This window comes from Podarcis pityusensis (assembly GCF_964106645.2).
Source record: "Podarcis pityusensis genome assembly, chromosome: 2".
In the NCBI taxonomy this organism is placed as follows: Eukaryota; Metazoa; Chordata; class Lepidosauria; order Squamata; family Lacertidae; genus Podarcis; species Podarcis pityusensis.
Genome location: NC_138029.1, coordinates 123,875,306 through 123,885,170, shown reverse-complemented (window position 1 = coordinate 123,885,170; position 9,865 = coordinate 123,875,306). Strand labels below are relative to the sequence as shown.

The 9,865-nt window shown below is 45.7% G+C and overlaps 1 protein-coding gene across 1 annotated transcript in view; it reads right to left on the bottom strand.

Annotated features, from left to right (window-relative positions):
• The window catches only part of LOC308469431 (uncharacterized protein), a 101,660-nt gene extending 92,773 nt beyond the window's left edge, over positions 1-8,887 (bottom strand). Inside the window, exon 1 of the mRNA XM_080991884.1 lies at positions 8,740-8,887. The gene's annotated coding sequence lies outside the window, so the exon portion shown is untranslated. The remainder of the gene's footprint in view (positions 1-8,739) is intronic.
• Positions 8,888-9,865: the final 978 nt, after the last annotated feature.

The window sequence follows — 9,865 nt, the reverse complement described above, 5'->3', positions numbered from 1 at the left end:
AGGTTAGAATGGTTACAAGAATTGGTCTAATATGCAGAGCTAGCCAATCTAGCAAAAAAAAAAAAAAAAAAAAAAAGATAATTCAAAACAAGTATTTATTTCAAAATGGGAAGTTTTTAAAAGTTTTTAAGAAACAGTTGTTGCAGCTTGAACTCGGTCACAGCCTTTGAATAACATCTGTAGCTGTTTTAAGGACACAGGAGAAATAATATTTTATTATACAACAAGTGAATGTGTTATTGCAATAAGTCAGTAATGGTTAAATAAAGTATGGAGACAATGGGAAGTCCAGTGTTAAATCTTTTCATATGAGCATTTGAGGAAAGAAAAAGCCACCTCAAATGGTGTAGCAATAAAAAAATTTGATGATCCCGTCAGTATTTTCAATGCTACTATTGCAGAGGGTCACATGATTGGATGTTTCCATTTCTTATCATTGTTTGTGTATAAGCGGAAGTCAGGTTGACGAACCTCTGCTCTTAATTTCTCTCTCTCCAGACAGAGAGATGTGTGAGAAGACACTCACACCATGTTTCTTTCGTTTTCTTTGCTGTAAATAATAAATGCTTGACGCCACATTTCCTGTGCAATCTTGCTTTCGCTGACTCTGCTATGTGTGCACATATCTTTCGGATGTGATTTGCAGGAAATGTAATGGGGGACTTCCAGGAAAGTGTGTGTCCCTCCATGAGAACCAGCCACCCGTTCACAAGAACATATGCAGAGCGCTGATGGATCAGTCCGAAGTCTGCTTCAGGCAACAAGCACTGCATATCCCAGGGAAAGGTGTCGGCAGCCAGCCAATGTCTGTAGCATATGCCCATTTAGAATTTGCTGATACACGGCATCTGCATTCACATTCGAGAGGGAACCAGATGTGCACACATCTGAGATGGGGGACACCTGGCTCTGCAGCCTCCCTTCCGGCCAGGAAGCTCTGCTCCGACCTCCTGTTGCCATTGCCATTGCTTCTTCCCTCAAAGGGGCACCACCGCCAGCCACGCTTCTCACTCTGCATCACCAAGCCAGCCCACCTGGGCTGGTCCCGGGGGGTTACCGTGCAGCATGGTTGAAGTCCGGTCCTAGGTCGAGGGTAAGGAGGCTGTCTGTCAGGGGCGAAGCGAGGTGCAAAGCGAGGAGTCGGGCGTGGTCAGGAACTCAGGAGAGCAGGTCAGGGTGCCGGCAGGAACAGGTTACCAACGATGTTGCTCCCGCAACCTGGGGCTGGGCTGACTGGCCTTTATCTCCTCTGAGGCATAGGGCGGTCCCGGCCCACAGGTGACTCGCCTCTCCTGGCCTTAAGGCGAGCACTCCTGTTGAGAGAACTTAGTTCCCTCCGCCTCTCTGCCCTGAACCTCTGCAGTTCAGGAGAGGCTGGAGGGTTACTGGACCCAGAGGCAACCTCACCTTCCCCTGACAGGGCTGGGAGAGGAGCACCTGCAGACTCAATCACCTCTGGAGCCAGAGTGGATTCAGCTGGTGTCGTCTCCTGAGGATCCGGCATAGGTGAGGGCCCTTCAGGTTCAAGCCCCTGCCCCGGCTTAGCCAGCCCTGGAGGCAGGGACTCCTGTGCAGGCTGGGATTCCTCAGGTTCAGCCTCTGAATCAGATTCCCAGGCCACCACACCGCCAATCAAAAGGTGGGGCCTCAAAATGTCCAGAAATTTTGTGTCCAGCTCTCCCCGTTGTGATCATCCCCCTTCCATGCATGTACTCCCTTGTTAGCAGCACTTGTTTGCAGTTGAGAGAGCCCAAGCACCTAACCAGTGAGAGAAGGAAACTCTGTTGACATTTCCTTTCCACCTTAAGGAACAGACGTGGGATTGTTACGTGTCACATGTCTGTTTACATTCCAGCACAGTATGCTGGGAACTTCTGTTGTGTGTATAGCTTTTGCTTTTCCTGTTCTCTCTGAGACAACATGAGAGAGAGAGAGAGACGACATGTTTCTTTGTCCTGATTTATGATTAATAAATCTCTAGTTGTAGTATGCTTTCAAAAGCCTCACGCCTATTCTGTGTGCGCAGTTCTATCTGCTGATAGTGTGCCCTGGCTTTAAAGCCCAGGTTGCTGATGGAAAGAGATGGCACAGCTGGGGCTTGCAAGCTGGCCTCCCAGCCCTCTGCGTGTCAACAAGCTCCTCCTCCTCCTCTGTGGGACAGGAAAGTTGGAAGAGTCGCTGAAGGGCAGGAATGGAGCTGAGGGCAAGGGCTGCGGCAAAGGCCTGGTGAGCTGCAGGTTGGACCACCCCGGTCTAACTTATCAGATGCATGCCATGATGCTGAAATGAACAGTAGTCCAGAAAAACTTAAACCATCATAAATTTGCTACTATATAGATTGGCTATTGTGGAGTGAAAACACTAGAGACAATATACCATATAATTTTGGACTGTCCTCTGTCTGACATTCTTCGGAGAGAGACCTACTGGTGACCCCTTTGAAGCTTATAGTATCTACTTCAGGCACCCCCAAACTTGGCCCTCCAGATGTTTTGGTACTACAATTCCCATCATCCTTGACCACTGGTCCTGTTAGCTAGGGATGGTGGGAGTTGTAGTCCCAAAACATCTGGAGGGCCAAGTTTGGGGATGCCTGATCTACGTGGAATGAATTTGTAATTCATCATTATGTAAAGATTTCATATACGTATTGCAACATTAATAATAAATAAATAATTTTTTTAAAAAAAGAATTTGTAATCCAATATCTGTTGAGGAATGGTATACGTACTTGAAACCACTGAGATGGTTTCAGGATATTTAGCAGAGATTTTAAAAATTAAATTGTTTTAATTAAATGTTTTATGGATGGTTTCCCCTCCGTGTCTTTTATGATTTTATTGTCTAAAGCTTGAATATATATATATATATATATATATATATATATATATATATGCTTTTAATTTTTTTATTATTTATACCCCACCCATCTGGCTGGGTTTCCCGAGCCACTCTGGGTGGCTTCCAGCAAAATATTAAAATGCAATAATTGCTGAATACAATAAAGGCTGAATGGATGAGTATATTACATTGTTGGCGCATGAGCATCTACTTTTGGGTTTCATAATTTTCTTTCTGCAGCAGAGTTCCTTTTACAGAAAGGATTTCCTGCGTCTCTTACTTCTTTACAGCAGCAGCAGCAGTATTCCAGCTATCTCTGGAATAAACACCATTTGTTTCTGTTTCTCTCTCTCTTTTTTATTGTTTCTCAGAGTCTTTATTATTTACAAAACTTTACGCTGGTCATTAATATAGAAACAAACAAAAGAAACATAATAATTGTCTCTTTTTAGCCATCCGGCCAGAGACCTAATGCTGACCCATTCACATACTCATTTACTGAGTTGATCGCATGCCCTGAGAAGGACACCTCTTGCTGGGGAAATTTTCTGTTGCCTAGCAACTTGTTCAGGGCCATAGAATCATAGAGTTGGAAGGGACCCAAGGGACATCTACTCCAGCCCCCTGCAACGCAGGATTCTCAACTAAAGCATCCATGGCAGATGACCATCCCAGCTTTGCTTTAAAAACTCCGTGGAAGGGGAGTCCACCACCTCCCGAGGGAGTCTGTTCCACTTTCAAACAGCTCTTACTGTCAGAAAGTTCTTCCTGATGTGCAGTAGGCATCTCCTTTATTGGAAGTTGAAGCCATCGGTTCGGGTTCTATCCAGCTGGAACAGAACCCCGTCGTTCCTCAAATGGAAGTAAGCCTTCTCTTCATTCGAGCTGATGGCCTATGAGAGGACCAGGGAGAAGACTACGCCCCACGGTATAGTATGCCCCACGGAGAACCTGAAGGTCCATAAATAGTAACACCCTAGAGGTCCCGGGCCCTAAGGAAGTCAGATTAGCCTCAACCAGAGCCAGGGCCTTTTCATGCGCGACCGCCGAAAACCGGAAGTAACCCAATCTGGTACTTCTGGGTTTTGGCAGGTCCGTAACCTGGAAAAACACAACCTGAAGTGTCTGTAACCCGAGGTATGACTGCACACACATGTATTTGTCCATGTGGAGATGTCAGTATTGAATCTGTCACTCAGTTGCTGCTGGCTTGCACTCTTAAGGATTTGAGGAGCGACGTTATTACCTCTCTGCTACTATCCATCCCAGCTCAGGTGTGTCCTTTCTTCTTTTAGATGAAGATGAAGATAACCAGCAGACAGCAAAAACTGCAGAAAATTTAAGCAGAGGCAACGAGAATAAGTTCTGTTACCTGATTCTCTTTCTAACATTGCACAATTTATTTATTTTTAATCGAAAGAAATCCTATTGCCTGCTTCCGATGTTTTATCTGCGGCCAGAGGATCGTGTATTAATTCTGGCATTTGTATTGATGTCAATTTGTATTGATGTCAATGCGGGTGGCGCTGTGGGTTAAACCACAGAGACTAGGACTTGCCGATCAGAAGGTTGGCGGTTCAAATCCCCACGACGGGGTGAGCTCCCGTTGCTCGGTCCCTGCTCCTGCCAACCTAGCAGTTTGAAAGCACGTCAAAGTGCAAGTAGATAAATAGGTACTGCTCTGGCGGGAAGGTAAACGGTGTTTCCGTGTGCTGCTCTGGTTTGCCAGAAGCGGCTTAGTCATGCTGGCCATATGACCCGGAAGCTGTACGCCGGCTCCCTCGGCCAGTAAAGCGAGATGAGCGCCACAACCCCAGAGTCGGTCACGACTGGACCTAATGGTCAGGGGTCCCTTTACCTTTTACAACTTCCCTATTTTGCATAGCTACGGTAAGCATTTGGCTGTCTCCTCAGCGCTTTGTGTTTTAGTCTATAGCTTTGGCTAGTGGCTGATGCAAATTCAGAAGGAAGGAGTGAGGGGAAGACTCCTGAGGGGAAGGGCAAAGGCAGTGAGGAGGAGGAGGACTCCAAGGAGACAGAGATGCAGGAAGACATGGGCAAGCAAGTAAATAAAGGGAAGGGGTCGGAAGATGACCACCTTGGCCCCCCGAACATTCCTCAAGTCTCCCCACGGAGCCTCAACTCACCAGTTGAAAACCATTGGGCTAGAACAATTAAAACTTGAACTTGACAAAACTCAAAGTGTTCTGCCCAACATCAACATGGGGGGAAAGCCCAGGGCTGTTCCCAAAACACTTGGGCACCTGATACAATGCACAAAATGGCACCCACCGAGGAAGAAGGGGTGAGTGAAGATCTACATCAGGAACAAAGGGGGAGGGGAATAAAGATAATCCATATTGGGATCTGCTTCTCCTGTAGATCCTGCCACCCAAAGTGGTCGCTTCACCTTGCCTTTTGGTTGGGTGGGCCGGTTCTGGGGGCATCACTCTGGATACGCCTTATAGAGAAGAGGGGATGCTCAGTGGTGAAGAAGAAGAAGAGGAGGAGGAGGAGGAGGAGGAGGAGGAGGAGGAGTTTGGATTTGATATCCCACCTTATCACTACCCGAAGGAGTCTCAAAGTGGCTAACATTCTCCTTTCCCTCCCTCCCCCACAACAAACACTCTGTGAGGTGAGTGGGGCTGAGACTTCAAAGAAGTGTGACTAGCCCAAGGTCACCCAGCAGCTGCATGTGGAGGAGCAGAGACGCGAACCCGGTTCACCAGATTACGAGTCTACCGCTCTTAACCACACCACCACACTGGTTCTCAGTGAAGTCCCTCCTCCGCCCTTCCTGGCCCCAACAATGAACAACAGCCCTGCAGTGCTTTCCTGCCAAGTAGGTTCTGTCACCAAGCACTTGAGGGTCACTGACAGCCCCAGAAAAAATGGTGGGAAATGGGGTGAACAAAGCATGGTCAGACGCGGGAGTCCAGGAGCAGCACCCCTTATGCCCCCAGCCAATCCCTTTGCATTTATGCAGAGGCTAAAACCATCTCCCTCCCGCTCGCACCTTCTCCCCCAAAAAGAGAGGAAATCCCTGGCCTCTTGTGGACTTGGAACTCCCAAGACCGTGAAATCCAAGGCAACCTAAGCCCAGGGGGATACCAAATTAATGAGACTGACAGTCACACACGCTCCAATCAAACTGTGAAACTTTATTTGAATAAATGGAAGGCAGGAAGGAAGAAAAGAGGTCAAACAGATTATGAGATAAAGCAAGGTACTGTAGCTCTTTAAAATGGTCTACTCATGGTCTATTGACTTAATCTAGCATTCAAAGCTCATTGATGAGTAGCACAGGGGATGGTCAGTGTTCCTGTGGTATGGAAAATGCAGCCAATGAGTTTTAAAATGCCAAATAATTTTTTAGTACAGAAACCTTTTCATTCAGCTGGAAAATCGTATTATAAAAATGGTATTCAAAGGATTATGTAAAGTTCAGGTAGTGAGCACCTGTTGTATCTCAACAGTGATGCTGGTCGAAAGGACCAAGGTAGGTCCATCATTTGGGCAGTGAAAAGGGGGCATCAAAACTCAGTTCACTCACCACCAAGACTCCAGATTCACACTCTCACCTGTATTATCTAACATTACCTCTTGTGCACTAGTTTAATACATGTGTCTACAAATTTACATACAAACACCAGAACACCACACAAACTCCCTACATTTAAACTTTATTTTCCCCTTTATGAGTTTGTAGATGTTTAGTAAGTCCTGACCCATCCCTGAAGCCCTTTCCACACTCCATACATTTAAATGGTTTCTCCCCTGTGTGAGTTTGATGATGTCGAGTAAGGTGTTCACTCCTATTAAAGCCCTTTCCACACTCCATACATTTAAATGGTTTCTCCCCTGTGTGTGTTTGTTGATGTCTTCTGCAATTTGCCCTATAAGTGAAGCTCTTTCCACATTCTATACATTTATATGGTTTTCCTCCTGCGTGGATTTGATGGTGAATATTAAGTGTTGAACCGGTACTGAAAGTCTTTCCATACTCCATACATTTAAATAGTTTCTTCCTTGCGTGAATTCGATGATGTGAAGTAAGGTGTCCACTCCTATTAAAGCCCTTTCCACACTCCATACATTTAAATGGTTTCTCCCCTGTGTGAGTTTGATGATGTTGAGTAAGGTGTTCACTCCTATTAAAGCCCTTTCCACACTCCATACATTTAAATGGTTTTTCACCTGTGTGAGTTCGCTGATGTAAAGTAAGTGCGCTGTTCCTACTGAAGCTCTTTCCACACTCCATACATTTAAATGGCTTCTCCCCAGTGTGAGTTCGTTGGTGTGAAGTAAGGTGTTCCTTCCGGCTAAAACATTTCCCACATTCCATACATTCAAAAGACTTCTCTCCTCTGTGAATCCGTTGATGTACCCTCAGGTTTGAATGATGACGGAAGCAAAATCCACATTCCACACATTTAAAAGGTTTCTTCTTTACTCCCAATGAAACTACAGGTGGCCCTCTAGAGTTCCAACTGTCTTCTCCATCACCTGCATGGTTTGGGAAAGAAAATCTTGTTAGGCTTTCAAGGTAGAGAAGCTAGCTACCGAACACACAAGCCCATTTAGCACATCTCTTATTTTAACAGACTTTCCACCTCTTCCTGTCTTATGTTCCAAGTTTTTAGGAGAGGAAATTCTGTCAGGTTATAACAACAACACTTGCTGGTGTGTTCAAAGGTTCCGATTATTAGTGAAGCTCTTGCCACACTCCACACACAATAAAATAAAATAATAATAATAATAATAATAATAATAATAATAATAATTTATTATTTGTACCCCGCCCATCTGGCTGGGTTTCCCCATCCACTCTGGGCGGCTTCCAACAAAGACTAAAAATACACTAAAATGTCACACATTAAAAAATTCCCTCAACAGGGCTGCCTTCAGATGTCTTCTAAATGTCAGGTAGTTGTTTATCTCTTTGACATCTGGTGGGAGGGTGTTCCACAGGGCGGGCGCCACTACTGAGAAGACTTCTCCCCAGTAACCTCACTTCTTGCAATGAGGGAACCACCAGAAGGCCCTCTGCACTGGATCTCAGCGTCCGGGCAGAATGATGGGGGAGGAGATGCTCCTTCCGGTATACTGGACCAAGGCCATTTAGGGCTTTCAAGGTCAAAACCAACACTTTGAATTGTGCTCAGAAATGTACTAGGAGCCAATGTAGGTCTTTCAAGACCGGTGTTATGTGGTCTCGGCGGCTGCCCCCAGTCACCAGATTAGCTGCCGCATTCTGTATTAGTTGTAGTTTCCAAGTCACCTTCAAAGGTAGCCCCACGTAGAGCGCATTGCAGTAGTCCAAGTGGGAGATGGCTTCTCCCCTGTGTAAGTAAGGTTTGTAAACTGACGGAAGCACTTTCCACACTCCATGAATTCAAATGGTTTCTCCCCTGTTTGAGAAGGGGAGGGATGTCCAGAGATTAGCTATGCATTACGTCAGAGCTTTCCAAGATGAGTGTCACAGTTTGCTAGTAAAACTGAATTACTGTGTCACAAAATGAGGCATGATTAAAAACTGTTTCACCAACATGAAAAGTTTGGAAAGCTCTGCATTACATTAAAAACTGCTTTCTTTTATTCATATTTTGCAGTAGAAAACAGCCAAGTATCTGAGGGTCACTTGAAGGCTGATAAACATGTTTCGATATATATATATATATATATATATATATATATATATATGGGGGGGGATATGTATATGTATTTTATTTAAAAAGTTATCCAGTAGCACCTTAGAGACCAACTAAGTTTGTTCTTGGTATAAGCTTTTGTGTGCATGCACACTTCAGATACCAACATGTTTTGGTTATGCAGGCAACTCTCCTCTCCGTCCTTTCCACTCGCCAGGGAGTTTTCCTTCTCCCTCCTGGTACTCACCAGATCTCTCTGAGGGTCCTGGGAGAGACCGGTCAGAGGTTGTGGGGAGGGATGCAGGAGACAGACGGACCAGGTCAACTGTCCATCTTCCTCTTTCCATCCTTGCTAGGTTTGTAGAGTCAGCCTCTCAAATCCTTCCGGAGGAGCTCAGATGCTAAAACGAACTTTAGATTCCTGGGAGGGAGGAAAAAGGGAGTCTCAGAGCTCTTGCAAGGATTTCCAGCATCATCATTTTGATGTACACATCCTGCCTTTCCCCCCTGACGGGGGCTACAGCTGGCTTATAGCAAGAATTCCCTTTCATTCCACTGATCTGTTGAAGAGGCTGTGCATGGTCCATTCCCTCACACATTTTCCCTCCACAACAATCCTGCGAGGTAGGTTAAGATGGGAGGTTGCAATTGGCTCAAGGTGACCATGGGAGCTTTCTGGGGAAGCTGGGATTTGAACCTAATAGCTGAGGGCGTAACTGTGCATTGGGCAGACAGGGTGAAGGCAATGCAGAGCTCACAAAATGATCCCTGATTATCGGAATCCGAATGCCAAGAACTAATGACCTCTTGAAATTTCCAGAGGGCACCAAACACTACAACCTGGTTTCTGAGTGGCATGGGCTGGAGTTGTGTTTAGAAGTCCGCTTTTCTACTTTTTCCAGAGAACGCAACATTTCCTCCACAAAACCACCTGCATTATGTACAGTGGTACCTCAGGTTACATACGCTTCAGGTTACATACGCTTCAGGTTACATACGCTTCAGGTTACAGCCTCCGCTAACCCAGAAATAGTGCTTCGGGTTAAGAACTTTGCTTCAGGATGAGAACAGAAATCGTGCTCCGGCGGCGCGGCAGCAGCAGGAGGCCCCATTAGCTAAAGTGGTGCTTCAGGTTAAGAACAGTTTCAGGTTAAATACGGACCTCCGGAACGAATTAAGTACTTAATCTGAGGTACCACTGTACTAAGCTTGGATCCTAGAACAATAGGCAAGTAGGATCCTAGAATGCAAGAACTGATTGGCCTGCAGGAGAAGACCAATCAGGCTCCAGGAGGGAAGCAGAATCAGCCAATCAGACGGGACTCATTGTGTAAATGATGTATATAAAAGCCTGAGGTTTTGGGGGAAATTCA